The following is an 18276-nucleotide window of genomic DNA, read 5'->3' as shown; positions in this document are numbered from 1 at the left end:
AAGCTATTAAGGAGAATTAGAAAGGAAGAAACAGGACAGTGTTGGAGCTGCCAGACAGTTCTTCTGCTTCTTCTTTCCTTGTTGAAAAATAGGGATGGTGATTTGTCTGTCCCAACTCTCCAGCTAAAGCTTCGTCCAATGCTCCACCAGAAGAAAAAGACTAAGGAACAGATGAGGAGGAGAAATTTGAATAGATTATTTGGAATAGGCATAGACTTTGAGCACAGTGGGTTTTAAAGGAATGCTTCATCTGCGTGCTAGAAAAATTAAAAATAGTCTGCTTGAAAAGCTCACCTAATGCTCCATGATGAGTAAAAAGCCTTTGGGGGGGGGGTGGTATGTGACCTCAACAAATTAAATTTCTTCTCACCAAGAAAAGTTCAACTATTGCTGCTATTGTATGTCTAATGTTTAAACAAGACACATCAACACGAAGCATTTGCTGGAATATGATACGCAAAAAATGTCCAAGCAAGCAGTCAGCTTTCGGCAGTGTCTGTTACTGGGTGGTAACTTTAGACGTGAGTTTCATGATCACTAGGGTATGCACACTTCTCTTGTATGGATGTTTCTGTTTTCCGTCAGCATCATCGCAAATTGGGTTGGCAGATGCCATTTTTACCAACATAGCGTCCTCACCGTACTGTACCTAACGGAGGAATTCCTTCAACAAACCGCTTGGCTGACAGCAGGAGCCTCTCTGACTGCTTCCGTACTCCCTTACTGAGAAGCAACTACCTAAAGACTCTGGTTGAATGAACGACTAATTGAAAAGTCTCTTCCTATATCCATGAAGAATGAGTGGCTCTCCCACAAGATACAGGGCACACCCTGGAGTAGTGCCAATAGTTGTGGTTGGTTTTCCATGGATATGTCTGTCCCGCAGAGGATGAACTCGCTGCTGTTCTAAATGAATACTCAACACGTGTGCTTCTTGAACCTGAAGTGTTAGATTCCCCTTCTGTGAAGGTCTTGCTTGTTAAGGGATAACACTTTCACATGGAGGTCAAACAAGGTTTCCACCAGGCAAGCGACAGCAATCAACTCTTCTTGCAAAGGAGCAATTGATCTTAAATTTCATAACAATAGGTCTAATCCCCTAGGGATGGGGCGGATTTATCTGGACCTAGGGTAGAAATACTGATACAGGGAAAATGGAGTCTCGTCTTAGCGTACGTGCTTAGTCTCTCTCATAAATAAGAGATCTTAAGAATGAACTCAAACAGAATATCAAAGACAATTTTACCTGAATTTTAAAGAAAATATCACCTGGGCATGCGAACTGTGTGACCTCAGCAGCTGCCCAGAGGAAGACAAGGGAAGAGAGATGGGAAAGAGTCGTGCCAGTTTAGCAGGCATGGAGGTTAGACACAGGGGAGAAAAGCAGCCACGGGACAGGGTGATGCAGATGTCATGGCTGGATGTGTGGGTTCATGCACATTCGTGAAATGAGGACTGAGAGACACCTGAGAAAGAATTTAGTCTTTGCAGCTGCAGGGATCCCAAGCCGTGGTAGACTGAAGCCTTCTCCCTTCACCCAGGGCATTTTTGCTTTTTCCCATATTTACACTTTAGTCAGTTAATTTCCATATGCTCAAAACCTTGAATGGAGCTTCCAAAAACACAATACCAAGTGCAAACACCTGGTTCAGAAGGGTACCCTGGTTTTCTTGGTTGGGTTGCCCCCTAACCAAGTTTGGCATAGGCTTTGCATTAATGGGAAACTCTCAGACAAGATTCACATAGGGAAACGAAAGGTTTCTGTAACACAAAGGATGGATTAGGCTGGGTGCTAACTCTGGAGCCAGGTCATGTGTGGCCCAGTGGGGTTAATGGAGTTAACCCTGGTGCAAGGTCAACAGGAAACTCTACTAAAGATACCCTTTCTTTGATTCAAAATTTAATTATTTCGAAGGTTATGCAGCCTCACAATGCATACAGCCTTTTTTTCTATCTAGCTGTATTACAATCTTACGTAAGTATGCCAGAAACACATTTTAAAACTAGTAAGGCTGCTATTGTTAGAACAAAAGCAACACTGTTACAATAAGAATTCTATTAAAGTGATTCATAGGGGTGAGTGATGCTATGGTATCTGCAAGACTTTCCATAGTATACATTCCTATCCTATCAGGTAACTTTTTTGCAAAAGTTTCCTTAATTTCTTTCTATAAATAATAAACCATTTGAGAAGAATTAGGGTGACCCATCAAATGCATCTTAACCTTTCCCCAATCATGCTTGCATCCATTAAATCTTAAGGGTGAAATACAATAAGAAGAAACATTACAATCATATTTCAATTTTATCTGCTCCCTCAAACTTTCTAACTGACTCCCTGACAATATAACAGCTTGCTTTAACTCAGGTGATTCATTCACTATCTCATTACCAATTTTATTTTGTTCATTCCAGAGTTCTGTTGAATGTTTATGCCTGTTTCTAACGAATTCAGCAGTTTGGAATTCTTTATGAAGCACCATTCCAGCTGTTGTTGCTGTAGATGTCAGTGCTATCATTCCCAGAATAACTGCAACAACCAGTCCAGGCATTTGATGTGTTATCTTCAATATTCTCTCAGCTTCTGAACCAGAATCGCCACCTCACTGGTATCTAGATTGCTGGCCTTGCTCTAAGAATATATAAACTCCCAAAGGTCACATTTAAAACCATGCTAAAGTTAACGCAGGTATGAAGGGTATAGCATTCAGGAGTCTTAATTACGAGATGTAATTTTTAGGGTGGTATTATGCGGGCTCTTTCTGTAGTAAGTAAGGTAATGATACACACGCCATAAAAGGATGGCTTTGATTCAGTCTAAAAGACAAATTATATTTATCATCCTTAATGTTTAATTTTCCTTCTCACACATTAAGAGGATGGAAGGCACTTGCCAGTTTCCACAAGCCAGTCTGAGCTGCATTGCCAATTGCAGGAGAGGATTTGCCATTCCAACTCTGTGCCATCGGATAGATTGATTAACAGAAGCGCTAATTTCCACAGTTCCATTCAGTTTATTCAGTTTCCATCTTAGCTCTGAGAATATTTTCCTCGAGCAGCGCCATAAGGACTCCAGTCTATGACATATTCTTGGGAGATACCAATTAACACTCAAGGCTTCTCATTCTTACACTGCTTCCAGCGCACCCAATCAGATTCCCTGTTAGTAAAGCGAATCTCACTGCTGCCAGCACACCCAATCAGATTCCCTGTTAGTAAAGCGAATCTCACTGCTGCCAGCGCACCCAATCAGATTCCCTGTTAGTAAAGCGAATCTCACTGCTGCCAGCGCACCCAATCAGATTCCTTGTTAGTGAAGCGAATCTCACTGCTGCCAGCGCACCCAATCAGATTCCCTGTTAGTGAAGCGAATCTCACTGCTGCCAGCGCACCCAATCAGATTCCTTGTTAGTAAAGCCAATCTCACAGAACGATAGATTTACAGAACTGTGGCACTAATCTCCAGCCCTTTACCACCAGATGCCTGAAGCATATAAGACTTGTGACGATAATCTCCGGTAGTATTGACTGCGGACGACGGGACAGCCGTACTTGAGAAGTTATACTTAGGCATTGAGCTCCATTTCATGTGCAAACAGGGATTCCTTGCACTCCCACAGTGTAACTGTCGGTCACGCTACCCTCCTCCATCGGCTGAGAAGGGCCTCTGTGGTCATAGAGACCAGGGGGCCATGAAGAGTCATTAACCCCTACAGGAATATCTGTATCTCCCTAATTCACTGCTGTGTTACTGGAGTACCGGGGATAGAAGTCAGCGTGTATAGAGTGTCCCTGTCACCTGTATAATTACCACAAGTCAGTATAGCGAGGAACAGATCTGCAACACTCAGGGTTTTTGTCCTTCCCTCCCCTTTGTCACACCAACCCTTCAGCTGCCCCCAGGTGGGAGGATTTGCTGTCTGCTCCTAAGGCCTTTTGTTTCCCAAAGGCGTCTCAGCAGCTGAAGCACGAGAGACTCCTGGCTGTGCTGGATTTTCATCAGTTTTGATGAGATCTGCAATCTTTTATTTCCTGTGGAAACAAGACTAGCCTCGGCTCTAAGTCAACACTTTCCTGCACTGTTGTAGTGTTAAAATCATTTGTAATACATGGGCTGATTAGATTCAGTATTTTTTTTCCCCACAATCCAATGTCTTTCAGTAGCTGTTGCTTCTGTTTCACCAGCATTTAAATGTTTTAAAAGTTAGTAAAGCATTATGCAGGCTGTCTCTGGGGGTCCTTACATCCGCCTTCTGTTTAACAAGCATTTCCCTCTGAGTGCGATTATTTTTCTAATCTGTACCGTTTGTGGCTGAATTCTGGTTATTTAATTTAAATCCTAAATAGTTAAGAGAATCTCTTTGCATTTTTTTCCAAGAGGAATTTGTAATCCCCAACAGGGTAAATGTTTCTGTGCTGTGTTAAGCGTTCTTTCTAAGGCATCTGTATCAGAAGCAGCCAATCAGATATTATCTATATAATGATACATAATAGGTTGAGGAAATTGCTTAAGTACCACTTCCAATGGTTGATTTACAAAATATTGACGCAATGCTAGACTATCTAACAATGTTTCAAGAAAATACTTTTATTGATATCTCTTTACAGGCTAGGCATTATTATAAACAGGCACTGGAAAGACAAATTCTTCTCTAGTTCTTGTAAAGAAACAGTAAAGAAGCGATCCTGTAAATAATAGCCAGTTGGGGCGATAAAGAAAGTAAAGGAATCCCAGGCTGTAAAGATCCCATAGGTGGAATTATTTTATTAACAGCTCTTAGATCAGTTAACATTCTTCATTTTCCAGATTTCTTTTTTTATTACAAATACAGGAGAATTCCAAGGACAAGTGGTTTCCTCGATGTGCTTAGCTTCTAACTTTTCTTTTACACGTCCCTCAAGCACCTGCACTTTTTCTTTAGTTGGGGGTCTGCTCCACCCATGCAGGCTTCCTTACTTAGCCCTTTGAAAGGGAGAGCAGTGGGGCTAGCAACAGTGGCCCCAACTCTCAATTTGGATATCCAGTTCCTGTCCTGCCTTGCTTTTGTAAAACCTGCTCTCAATTCTTCTCAAAGTTCTTTCCAGGAATATATCCCAATTTAAGCATCAGATTATGAGCTGATTCTGAAATTGAAGGAATATTAACTTGAGCTCCCCATTGTTGTCAAAATCTCTCCCACATAGATTCATGGCCATATCAGCCACGTACCCTGGCTTGTCATTCTGGCCCTGTACTTTCAATCCATTCTACACTCTGGTTTACCTGAGATAAGGTTCCAACACCCACAACTGAGTGGAGACTTCTTGTACAGGCCAATTGGGGTCCCAGGATTCTTGTGAAAGTATAGATCCATCAGCACCAGAATCCAACAATCCTTCAATCTCAATCTCATTTACTTTTGCCTTTAATTTAGGCCTCTCAACATCAATGACAATTTGTCAAAATACCTTTTATGCAGTATTTCCAAATCCTCCTGTCCTATTCACTGAGGCTGCTTTGCCTTTTAAATATGGGAGTGACAGCAATTGGGCGATTCTATCGCTAGCTTCTATTTGTATATCCCTTTTACATATGCCATAATCTTAATTTCCCCCTGGTAATCTTCATCTATAACTCCTGGGTGTACAATAAATACTTGAGATGTTAGACTGCTTCTACCAAAAATTAATTCCTCCTGTTTCTTGGGGAAGGAGGCCATACACCCCAGTGGCAATTTTATAACAAGAGATTTGTGGGGACAAAGTTAGATGTCTGCCCACTGCTAATTCTAAAGCAGCACTTTCTGAGGTAACAAGCACTGAATCTCCAGTGCTGAGTCTATGTTCCCTTGGTGGTTCTGTTGATGACCCATACCATTGAGGACAGGAAATCGGTAGCTGGTGTTGTTTGCCACTGGTCCCAGAGCCAGGCCAGTTTCCCAAGGCAAAGGGTGACCATGCATATCCATCTCTCTTTGATCCACACTTGGTAGTCCAGTGTTTACCTCTCCCACATTGATTACAAATTCCTGGGGGCTGAGGCTTGGATTATTCTCTGAAGAGGCATCCATTTGAGTAACAGAATGATAACAATCTTTCCTTAAATGTCCCAAATTCCCACAGTTAAAACATCTTGTATTCTGGGATTTAAGGCCTTTACTGCTTGCACAGCTATATTCTGTGGATCTAGTATTGGCAATAGCTTTTATCCATTCCTGTAAAGGAGCACCCTGAGCCTTCACGGGCCTTATAGCCTTTTGGTATTCTGTAGCAGTATTCTCAAAAGCCAAAGACTCGATTAGAACCTTTCTTGTGGGGACCATTTGAAGTCCTGGCCTCCAGCTATTTTTCCCTGCTAGAGAGCTTTACTTTCCTTCTGATTTGAGTTACTAAAAGCTGTGTCAAAGTTGTTTACCAGCTCTGCTTCACGAGCACGTGTTGCCTTGCCTTGAGGATCAGAGGATCAGATTTTCACCTGGTGGCCCACCTGTCTGTTGGGTATGTAAGCTTTTGTGGTGCTCTTGAATAAGGGGCTTCTTACCAGCGACTAGAGGTCCATGTCTCTGTCTTTCTGTCTGTGTCTTTGTGTGTCTCAACCTCCAGCCCCTTGCCCGATGCTCGCAAACTGTATGGTAGCGCATAGAGCACAGGCAGGTGTGGTGCTCTGCCCTTTCTAACATATGGATCGGCTATTGCTCTGTGCACTGCTGAAGTTAATCTTTGCAAAAAGCCAGTGTAGACTTCCCCTGCACTTTGTGTGATTTTTGTGAAGGAGATAGATCTTTTCCCTAACTCCTCGACCTTATCCCACACCCTAAAAGCAGCTAGAAGACATTGTTCTCTAGCAGCAGTATCAACCTGCATTTGGCTTTGCAGATTGAGATACTGACCCTCTCCTAATAATTGGTCCTTTACTATATTCAGTACTCTAGTCTGATTACATTGTTCCTTAGCTGATGCTCCCTCTCTCCACCAAGTAAGCCATTATAATTGAGGACTAGCTTCTAGCATCGCTACCATGGGCTCTTTCCATTCTTGCAGAATAACTCTATTCTGAGTAGCCCAGTTGTTTAAAACCTGTCTCACATAGGTGAGTGCATTCCGCCTGCTTTAATTCTCTCAGATCTTTCATATCTGTCGTCTCCAATCAACCTGAACATAGCCTTGAGGCGGGTGATCTTTGGCAGGCATTCGCTGCAGAGTAACTGGGAACACCTGCGGATGCGTCCTTATGACCCTAGGCAACGGTTCTTCAAATCCCCCACAAAGTGGAGCCATAGGCCAACAACTGAACATTTCCCTTCTATTGGGAAAATTTCCCCTTTAATTCTTTCTCCTTACCATTTTTCTACTGAGAAATTTTCCCATTCCATCCCCTCAGTTTCCCTTTTCTTTAATGGGAAGTTTCCTGTTTTGTTTTGTGTCTCGGGAACTCTTGGATTTTGAAATGTGCAGTTAGCCTCTCAGCCATTTTAGTTTTTAAACCGGTTTCATCTAGTGAGGACATGTGAGTCACTGGGGTCACTGGGGTGTCTTCAGTAGAGTGATTCTACTTCCCAGAAATCATCTCTCATGATTGGAAAGAAAAAGCCCCCAAAGGGATTGGCACTACTAGGAGGTGTGACCTTATATGAGGAAGTGTGTCACTGTGGGGGCGGGATTTGAGGTCTCTTTTGCTCACTTTGCTCAGTGTGACAGTCAGTTGACTTCCGGTTGCCTGCAAGGTGCAGTACACTCAGCTCCAGCGCCGTGTCCTCCTGCACACTGCCATACTCCCCATCATGATGATAATGGACTGAACCACCCCATTAAATGTTTCCTTTGAGTGTTTCTGTGGTCATGGTGTCTTTTCACAGAAATAAAAACCCTAACTAAAACAGAAATTGGTATCAGGGACGGGGGTATTGTTGTGATAGCCTGACCATGCTTTTGTTTGGAGGAATTCAGACTTTGGTACTTTAGGTTACAAAAGCAGTGGAGTGCTTTAAGCCGTGCTTAATGGGACATCCTAGTAGGAACATGGAAGGCAGTGGTGCTGACAATGATTTGAAATGTCGGGAACTGGCTCAAGAGGTTTCAGAGAAGAATTTTAGTATGTTGCCTAGAAATTGTTCTTGTGATATTTTGCTAATGAGCGTGGCTGCCTTTTGCCTGTGTCCAACGTGTCTGCCTGAGGCTAAAGTGAAGAGTTTTGTATTGATTACATTGGCAGAGGAAATCTCAAAACAATCTGGTATAGACTCTGCTGTGTAGTTAGTGGAGCTAAATCCTATGTTCAAGGAGATAAACAGATTGAGAAATGGAATATAGAGAGTGGTGACCTCAGGACAAGATCCCACACCCAGCTAAGTTTCCAACTTGTGAAAAGGAACTGATTAAAGGGGCTCACCTTTAATCCTAGTGCTGGGAAGGCAGAGGCTGGCAGATCTCTGAGTTTGAGGCCAGCCTGGTCTGCAGAGCAAGCTTCGGGGCAGCCAAGCTTAGGCAGTGAAGGACAGGAAGCCGGTGAAGATGTAGTTGAACAAGGGGTCCATGTTCCAGCCCCATTGAGAAGCAGAACTTGACAGCTCTGGCCACGTAGTTCTTTCAGAGTTGAAGGATAGAATAAAGGAGTTATGGAATAAAGCCGTGGAAGCCAGGAATGTGTCAGGGTCTCCCTGAGTGGAGGCGAAGTAGAAGGCAATTAAGTGAAACTGTGAAATTGAAGCCTGGATTACCTTAGAGAACCCAAAATGTTAGAGATGTCAGAGTCATGGCATCTGCTGAGGAGAGCTGCTAACAGGGAGTGGAACCAGTCCAAGAGAGAGAAGTGTATAGCAGTCAACAAATCTGAGCAGAGCTGTGGATCTGAAGAGCATTTCGACATCATACATGGAGCTGCAGAGTTTGTAGAGGGCAGAGCTGATTTTCATTCTTTCTTTGGTCCAGTATTTCCTCACTAGGCTCCCTCCCCTGTGTTCCGAAAAGGTAAAGTGTATCTTGTGCCATTATATGTCGGACGTATGTGGCCTGCTTGTTGATTTTGATTTTTACAGAGGGAATATAGTTAAGAGATTGCCACATCTCTCCGAGGAGACTGTAGACTTTGAAACAAGTTTGAGACTACAATAGACTATGGGAACTTCTGAAATTGGACTTAAAGCATTTTCTTTCTTTTTATGCATTATGATATGGTGATAAACCCTTTGGGGCCAGAGAGTAGAATGTGGTGATTTGAAAGAAAATGGCCTCCACAGAAAGTGGCACTATTAGGAGGTGTGGCCTTGTTGAAGGAAATGTGTCACTGTGGGGGTGGGCTTTGTGGTCCCTTTTGCACAAACTTTCCTCGGTGTGATAGTCAGTTGACTTCCTGTTGCCAGCAAGGTATAGGACTCTCAGCTCCAGCTCTATGTCTGCCTGCTTGTTGCCATCCTCTGCATCATGACGATGATGGACGGAGCCTCTGACATTGTAAGGCCACCATCCTAATTGAAAGTTTTCTTTTTCAGAGTTGCCATGGTCATTGTGTCTCTTCACAGCAATGAAAACTCTAAGACAACGCCTCAATAAAAATTTTGAGATTTGTTTTTATGTAATAAAGAAATGTTTAAAAGGGACTTTAAGCTTTGGTAACTCACAGAAAGCAGCAATAATTAATTGCCAATTAAAGTAAAACATCTAGCATTGGTTCCTATGGAGGCAATATGAAATTAACATGTCTTGTGTATTTTCTGGGTTTTTTTAAAGTAGTCAGGAGATTACTGACTACTTAAGAGATTACTGACTCTGTTGAAAAAAGAAAAGAAAAGAAAAACAACAACCAAACCTAAACAAGACAAGACAAAATAAAAAAATCTTGGTGGTTGGAGTTCATACTTTTCTTGCCTAGCACTCAACTTATGCTCCTACACCCATAATAGGTGACTGCCAACCACCTGCAGCTCCAGTTCTGAAGGATCCTGCCGACCCCTGCACACGCATGGGCACATACAGACATAGACAGAGATAGACAGCTCTTTAAATAACCATCACCTCATCTCCTAAGTAGTGTAAATGTGTTTCACCAAAACTGCTGAAGGGCAAGAGAACCAAACCTAAACACCTGCTTCTGCTACTCCTGCTGCTGCGATCTTGCTAAGAAGCAAGAAGAGAGTGGCCCAGAACTAGGTTCTGTTTTCTAAAGTTGATGGACTGAACCTGGAGAAATGTCAAGATTGCCTTGTGTTAGCACTGATCAGAGACAACCAATAAGGAGCAGTAACTTAAATATTCTAATTTGTTTTGAGTAATGGCTTAATATGAACATTTTACTAACCTACATCTGTTAAAGTGGAATACCAAACTGAAAAAATAGTATGTTTATAGCACTTAAGAAACTGGATGAAGATGGAAAGATTTGAAGTGGATTCCCCAAATCAAATCAAAGCACAAAACCTTACCTTAAATTCCAAAGAATCTGTTGGATTATATGATAATTGGATAACCTACACATTCACAGCTCAAGCTATTAGCAAAACCTACCACACAGAAAAAGAAATGGTTTGAGCTCAGTCTCTGTTAGGGGCAGAATTCAGATTTCACAAAAAGATTATACACTGTAGAGGCTGGCCTTTCTGTGCTATACTGTTCACTTTAGAAACAACGCTGGTGAGACAAAATCAGCTTAGGTTATCCACGGAAAGCATACTCCGGATTTTGACAGATTTTAAAATGGAGGTTTGGTTAAGCAAGAGGAGACTTAACTGTGGTAATAGGGCAGCGGGGCTGCGTTCCCAGCACCCCGGCCGCCTGCTCTGCTAGCTTATGCCCCGAAATAACAACACACAAACTGTATTCATTTAATCACTGCTTGGCCCTTTAGCCCTAGCCCTTACTGGCTAATTCTCACATATTAATTTAGCCCATTTTTAATCATCTGTGTGTAGCACCCCAAGGTGCGCTTACCAGGAAGATTCTAGCCTAGTCCATCCTGGGTCGGAGCTTCATGGCGTGTGTCTGCCTGGGAGCTGGGAGTATGGATGATCTCAAGGAAATAAAACAGGCTGTCATGACTTTTGGGATGCAAGCCTCTTTTGTTAAAGAGATGCTAAGATCTTGGGCCACGACAAGCAGAACAACCCCCTCAGACTGGCTCCAGCTGAGCTCTGCGGTACTCGAGAGTGGACCGCAATTGAAATGGAAATGCTTATTCAGGCAAGAGGCTAGACTCTTAGAACAGCAGGAAAAAGCGAAGGGAAAAGAGCCCCTGACTCAAGCGGGTAGCCCGCTACCTAACACAGCACCCTCCCGGGTGCTGTTTTTCAGCTCGTGACTCCGGCCCCAGTGCCGAGTCCGAGACCCACTCGGCGACACAGGCCCATTCTGCCTGCCTTGGCTAAGTTTTGCAGCGGAACCCCACTGCCTGAATTAGCAGAAGCTCAAGTACTTGCGGTTTTGCAACAAAAGCTGCCACAGCGTCAGATTTGGTCTGTTACAAAGTTACTTGGCCGGTTGTGGTGGCCCACGCCAGTAGGATTTGCTGAAGGAAGATTCTAGCCTATGTCCATCCTGGGTCGACCTTCATCGCTTGTGTCTGCCAGGGAGCAGGGCATGGCGTCTCTCTCTGAGGCGTCTGCTCCCGAGAGAGCTGTGGAGTCTCTGAGCTCACTTCCTCTTCCTCCCAGCGTTCTGTTCTGTTTACTCCTCCCACCTATCCTCTAACCAATAAAATGGGCCAGGGCAGTTCCTTTATTAGCCAATGACCTTCCTCCATCACTTAACCTTCTTTCCTGGGACTGTAGAGGGAGCTGATGTCAGTATACAGAAGATGAAAAGGATTTTAGCTAAACATGGACAATAAAAGTAGGTAGAGCAGCCCAGCAATGAGACCCTTGGGCCGGGTGATGGAGGCTGAGTCACCAGTGTACTCAAGCGATTCTTTCCCATACTGCTTCCGAAAAGATTCCTCCTAAATCACACTACAGCCAAGGTACGCTAGTTTAACTGCATGGAGAAAGTGCAATAGGTCCAGTCGTTTCTACCTGGCAACATAACTCTACAAATGGAGCAAATAGTGCTCTAGTGCTCTTGATTTTGTCTGGAAATTGTCTAAAACATGCCAACTGTGACCCTTCAGGCTGGTGTTGGAAGGCAGTTGCACACATCTCTTCATTAACGTGTGTTACCTCGCTTCAGGTGACATAGTGACACTTCACCTTTTCAAACTGTGCCCAGACCTCCCATAGGCTGAGATATTAAAATCAAGTCCTCTAAATTGAAGTGTCTACACATTTTCAAATACAGCCACTTTGGATTTAACCCCTACAAATTCAAGATACGTTTTTCCAAGATTCAAGACAAAACAGAATCCACAATAGTTATAAGATGTAATTCTTTCTTCAGCTCATGAGGAGCGGCTGGCAGTTAGCAGAGGAGACATCTTGGTTAACATACAATGCTGACTTTTAGAGGGGAAACACATTATTGTAGAAAGGTAGACATTGCCGCGTATAGTGGAGTGGACCAGTCTTCACACAGCTCTACAGGGAACAATTCTTCCACTCGGTGACAGAAGAATGTAGCCAGCTGTGAAGTGCTTACATGCCATGCAGTGAGAAGCACGGTTGACATCTGGAGCAAATCCAAAGATTAAAAGCCTCACCTTAAAATATTTACTGGCAGTCCAGAAAAGTTCATTCCGAGGCTAAGTAGCTCACTTAATAGAAAACTTCTATCAAAGTTTACTCTTGGGCTGGCTACAGAGCACATGTGTATAAAATATCTGAAATTGAACGCATGATTAGGCAACTAACGTCTTTGAAGTAACGTAAACTATTTGGTGGCCCCTTAACATCTATCACGGCCTGTTCTAAACATGAAGCACTTTAATTTATGTTATTTTTAGTTCCCACGACCTCGTGTGTTTCCTCTGCAGAACTATATTCAGGGATTCCTGTGAGTAATTGTTACAGAAAAAAAGCAAATTCAAACTACTTTGTTTTCTCCTACAGAAGACACCTTTCCTGTCTCTGAATGATTTCTCCTCCCTTTGTCTTTGAATGTTTAGTTTTAGAAATTGGAGGAAATAGTATTTAAGTCTTTATTTGATATTCAGCTTTTAATTTATGGATATCTGTAGCATCATGTCTGAAGCAGAAATGAATTGGGTTGCACAAAAAAAGGAGAAGAAAAGTTTAGGAAATAAATTGCATTTTCTAGGGAGTGATAAGAGTATCTAACTGATAAATCTAGGTAAACACTATTGTTGTGGTATTCACAAAGAGTGTATAAGATTGCAAGTGTTTGGGAAGCATATGTGGTAATAAATACCATGGCTCCACTCACTTTCTGGACAGCATTCTATTCTAAATTCATAGTGGAGGACTTTATATTTACTCAAAAACTCTCATGAAAGCTTGAAACTATCCAAAGGGTAATCAATAATGACCCAGAAATGGATATGTGGTTGTGTGACTACTGAAGGAGGTACAATCCAGTTTTAATTAATATGCAAAGATATTTGAGTGACATGACTGGATTAGAGAAGACTATATCAGGTAAATATTTTTTTGTCTTAAAAATTTATGGAAAATAATTGTAACTATTAACACTATTGTAGTTTTATTTGGGGTAGTAGGGAGTTGATTTGGGTAAGCTGCTGCTGCAAAACTTTTAAAAAGAATTTTAAATGTTTTCTTATCACATTAAGTAATAAATTATAACGGTTTTATAATTTATTACTTAATATTTTAACGTTATAGTATAAAGAAAAGTCTGATCGTGTAAAAAGAATCAAGGAATTACTTTAAGTATTTAAAAGTTTAAATTATTTTCATTCCAAGTAGTCATAATTATTGCTGTCTATGTGGGTGCAAATCCTTTGCTGCCATCTTCTGGAGCTCAGTGAGGCATGCAGGTCAGCAGGCTTCTTCCCCTTCCAGACAAAGCTAGCTTCCCAGAGGAGACAAGGGAGGGATGTAGAGAGGAGCTGCAGGCTTCGTTCCTGCCACCCAGCTCCCGGCCGCCTGGCTAGCTTATGCCCCAAAATAACAACACACAAAATGTATTCATATAAACATTGCTTGGCCCATTTCTATTAATGTGTGTAGCACCACGAGGTGATGACTTACCAGGGAGATTCTAGCCTACGTCTATCTTGGGTGGGAGCTTCATCGCATCTGCCTCAGAGAGGAGAGCTATGGAGTCTGAGCTTACTTCCTCTTCCTCCCAGCATTCTGTTCTGTTTACTGCACCCACCTATGTTCTAACCTATCACTATCAGGCCAAGCAGTTTCTTTATTAATTAACCAATGAAAGCAACAGATTGATATGACACTCCCACATCATTTTCCCTTTTTCTGTTTAAACAAAAAAAAGAAGGCTTTAACTTTAACAAAGCAAAATTACATATAACAAAACAGTTATCAAGTAAGAATTACAGTTACAATATTTATATCTATTTTATCTTTTATCATAACAAAGGAAAACAACTATAACTATCTCTCTATTCTTCAACTCCATCAAAGACTCCAGAAGGATATAATATTACCTAAGCAAACAAGAAATAAGCAACTTCCAAATTCTAGAAATGACAGAGACATCTCGCTGCCTGGACAGTCACCCAAAGTTCCTCTGTACCGTTGGGGCATCCATCTTCGGCTGTGCACGGTTCATAATTGTTTTTGCCAACCCACTACAGGTAATACATACCAAAGGAAACCAGATCTCTTAATATAAAACAACTCACCTTCATCTTAATTCCATTACAAGGACCAGATCTTGACTTAAAAGTCAGCTATATGAAAGAAGATGTACCACGGGAGTGACATAATTTCTTATGTGCCCACAGCATGTTGAAACACGGTTATTTACAAACAACGCGCGTTTATTCTGGAACAGTTAATTCACAGAATGAGACATTGTGTAACTCTAGCTTGACATATTACCAACTAGAGTGTGGGGGAGGCTACAGACCCACAAGGAAATTGCGGCCCATGAGACTCCTCCTCAATACCATACAAGCAGCAGGCAATTGCTAGGAGATGAGAAAACCTTTGGTGTTGCTCTTTGCAAGTGATGTAGCGAACTGTAACGGTGGCACTTTTGTAAGCCATTGTTCACTCTGGGGTGGACTTTTTTAGTGATGCGTTGGCTGGAGGCACGCATGCTCCTGTAAGTCATTGGCTCAACAAGCTCGATACGGGGAGAATAAAGTCTTGGGTCTGTTATTGGCTTTGTCTAAAATGGGTTGACAAGACCGCAAGTCTGAAGGATAGAAAGAAGAATCTATAAAAGCCAATCAGATCTAGGCTACGGCTCTGCAGGACTCCAACCTCTGGGCTCACTCTCACTGTGTCTGACCCCTCCCACAGTTTTCTTGTGATTACATTGGTTCCTCCTGAATCAGGGAGGATATTTCCTGCGTTTTGAAATCATTAATTTAATTAATTTAAAAAATAAGGTAATGTATTTCCCAGGGGTTAGGGATTAGGCTGTGAAACACCCCCCAGGGAGGGAGCGCCATGCTGCTGCCTACTTAGACTGTGAGTTAAGAGCACCAGTTCTAGGTTAGCCTGGCCGGATCCAATTTTGTTTGTAGTCATTAATCACTGAAGTAAATATCCTGGGAAAAGTAATTAAGTTTTCTAGACCTTCATTTTCTCTCATAAAATGTGAATATATAAAACACAGAGATTTCATAAGGATAGAGAAAGATTAAAATAAACATTAGCAGAGGAGAGAGCACTATTCCAGACCCAGAATATTAGCCGCAGTTCCAATTAGTATCCGCCCAGACCATGTGTCTCGCTAGAACATCTGGAATGACATATGGCTTAGGACATTAACCTAACAACAAAGACAGTTTGTTCAAGATGATGAGTTCTGTTTGAGAATAAACAATCACGTTTCTCTTGCTGTAGAGTAACTCGAATAGCTCTATATAAAATGCAGTGGTGCATAGTTATATTGATGACTTGAATTATTTAAAACGGTGAGATTCTCCAAAAACAAAAAGGAAATTGTTTGATAATAGCAGACCATTGCCATGGAAACATGTATGTTAGAGTAAATTATGGACATATGCAAGGCCATGGGGGGCAAAGGAGAAACATGCGGCATTTTCAAACAACAATCTTCAGTCTGTCATTGATAAAGAGTGGTGTCATTTCCAGCCTGAGCAGGGGACGCTAGCTCGATGTCCTGCTGGACTACTATCTGTAGGAGGTGTTGTCTGTGGAGTTGAAGGTTCTGACAGTCTTTAGTAGGATCAGTCAACCATACAGAAGCCTTTCACAACAACAAGGCATTGTTTGCTTTTAAGATTAAGGTTGACAAGAGTGATTTCATTTTGCCCTGATAATGTTGACATTTCTTTTAAAGTAGTGATGTTCAGTGTTCCCACATATCTGAAAGATGACAGACACTATAGTTTACCATAGCTGGTGGCTTTCCTCGACCCTCTGATGTCCCCCTTTGTGAGTCTCTTCCTTGCAGCAGTGGGCTTGCCCCATAACTCCCTCAGTGTCAGTGTCCTTGTGTCTTAGCTCAGCCTTCAGCCATCAACAGCCATGGGATCCATGGATAGCTCACTCTCCAGGGCCCAGAGGCTGCTGGCCTTCATCCATCAACAGCCATGGGGTCCATGGATAGCTCACTCTCCAGGGCCCAGAGGCTGCTGGCCTTCATCCATCAACAGCCATGGGTCCATGGATAGCTCACTCTCCAGGGCCCAGAGGCTGCTGTATTTATTACCCTATGAGGACTGTGAGCACCTTGCTCCTTTTTATTTTCATCTGATCCCTAATCTGCACCACAAGCCACACAAATGCAGACAGCTTTCTGCTGTACAATAAGGAACGGTTGAAAAAAAAAGTCCCATCTCAGTCGTTTTGGCATTTGAAAATGGGTCTTCTTTCCCTACACCCTGTGCCACCCCCACCCCAAAACACACGTACACACAGACCAGGCATATACAGGCATATGAACACACAGACACATACAGACACACACACACAAGCTCACACAGACCAGGCATACACAGACACACACACAAGCCCACACAGACCAGGCACACACACACACACCAGCCCACCAAGCAGTACAAGACTACAAGCTGAATAAACACCACAAGCAAATCTTAAGCACTCGCACAAGGCAGCACCGATTCTCAACCTCTGAAAACTACTATTGCGTGGGCTCCATGCACTAGACTTCTGGTCCTGTCTTTTCTCCTAAGCTTGCTATTCAACTCACGCTTCCATCCGCAAAAACTGAAATACTGCCAGGAAGAATTCTCTTAAGAGCTTCTCATTTTGTCCTTGTGGGGATCAATGGTCTGAACAGATTCTCATTGTGAATTTACTCAGCGTTGCAGCATGTCCTATTGGCAGCCAAGAACTTGGTGCTCTCCACTTGGACTTTTAAGATCTGACTCAGAATGTGTTTTTATGCAAGTAAATAACAAAGCCCTAAGCTTAGACATGAAGGCACTAAACTCAACAGACATATGAAGGGCAATATGTGATAGAGAAGAAATTTAAAGCATTGCAGAGTTTCTTTTTATAAGTGGGGTATCTGCGAACCTTTTGCTTTAATATCACCTTTCAGTTAAGGTTTAATTCAGTTATTCATGAACTCATTCACTCAACAATTATGGATCTATAACCCATTAGGAAAAAATAGTACCATGATTCTGATATCATAAAACATTGCTTTAAACATATACCAGAGTTGCTTGAAAAATATTAACATAGCACTAAAATGTCTGTAGCTTAATATGTGAAAATAACGAAAAGACATTGTGTCCTGTGGAGAAATCAGCCAGTCGAGGTGAACCGATTTTGATATCTGTGGCTTTCTTCAGCCTCACTATGTTGTCTACGAATTATTAGCATCAACTAAGAAACTGAAGCAAAATGAAATTATTCTGCACGAAAATAAGTTCTTCACTCAAGAGCCGTCTTCACGGATAATTTTGGGAGATTTTAAAGACTATCTTTTTATGCACGTGTATGCGTGTGTGTGTGTGTGTGTGTGTGTGTCTGTGTGTCTGTGTGTCTGTCTGTCTGTGTAAATGTATGCCACTATCAATGGAGACCCGAAGAAGCTGTTGGATCCCCTGCAGGTGGAGTTACAGGTGGTTGGAACTGCCTGATGCCGGTTCTGGGAACCATGCTAGGATTCCCTGGAAGAGCTGGATGCACTCTTTGGAGGCACTCTTCACTTTTGAGCTATTTCTCCAAGACTGGTGTTTTTGTAATTTTTTAATCCATAAGTCCTGCCTAAAGAAAGTTTTATCAGCCAAATAGATAAATAAATGAACATAGTCCTTAATTTTAA

The sequence above is a fragment of the Microtus oregoni genome, unplaced genomic scaffold (assembly GCF_018167655.1).
Source record: "Microtus oregoni isolate MIOR12 unplaced genomic scaffold, Mior012 000010F_ref0000083, whole genome shotgun sequence".
NCBI lineage: Eukaryota > Metazoa > Chordata > Mammalia > Rodentia > Cricetidae > Microtus > Microtus oregoni.
Note: the sequence above shows the minus strand (reverse complement) of the source record.